The sequence below is a fragment of the Sphaeroforma arctica genome, assembly GCF_001186125.1.
Source record: "Sphaeroforma arctica JP610 unplaced genomic scaffold supercont1.12218, whole genome shotgun sequence".
NCBI classification, from domain to species: Eukaryota; class Ichthyosporea; order Ichthyophonida; genus Sphaeroforma; species Sphaeroforma arctica.
The window spans coordinates 1-667 of record NW_014028340.1 but is presented as its reverse complement, the minus strand read 5'-3'; the positions used below and the strand labels follow the sequence as shown (position 1 = coordinate 667).

At 48.3% G+C, this 667-nt stretch overlaps 1 pseudogene across 1 annotated transcript; it reads right to left on the bottom strand.

Moving 5' to 3' along the window:
• Positions 1–267: 267 nt before the first annotated feature.
• SARC_17815 (hypothetical protein) lies at positions 268–533 on the bottom strand (annotated as a pseudogene; the record flags this gene model as incomplete). The annotated part of the gene is made up of 1 exon: positions 268–533.
• Between the last annotated feature and the right edge of the window lie 134 nt (positions 534–667).

Here is a 667-nt window from a genome sequence, read left to right as displayed (position 1 = left end):
AGTATCACACTCGCCTCATTCCTATAGTAACACACTCCCCTCATACCTACAGTAACACACTCTCTTCATACCGACAGTAACACACTCTCATCATACCTACAGTAACACACTCTCCTCATAACTACAGTAACACAATACCCTCATACCTACAGTAACACACTCTCCTCATACCTACAGTAACACACTCTCCTCATACCGACAGTAACATACTCTTCTCATACCCATACCAACACACTTTACCAGCACTCCCATTCAGTGTGCACCTACCTATCCTTAACATTGGGGTCGAGTGATTTGGCGGGAGACACTCGAGGACTGACAGTTCTTGACTTGGGTGAACCTGTGGGCGTATGTCGGGTGCGTATGGGTTCCCGTCCTAAAGGCGAGGGCAGGTCAGTGCCGTCTTTGTCCTTTATATAGGTGTAGGTAGACTCGCGCGAAGCCTTGCGATTGGACCACCGGCAGAAATCGGCATGGGCATTTGTGTCAAGGCTGTGGGCATCGAAGTATTGCACACATTCAAAGTGGATCATTAGCACATAGGCGTAGCCTTGAGGACATTGTGGTGTGTAGAGAATACTTGCAACCGCGCCATGGATGGAAATAATGAACGGTCGCCTGCTACACATATGGCAGTTCCGAAGGAGTTGCCGAGCGATATATAAAT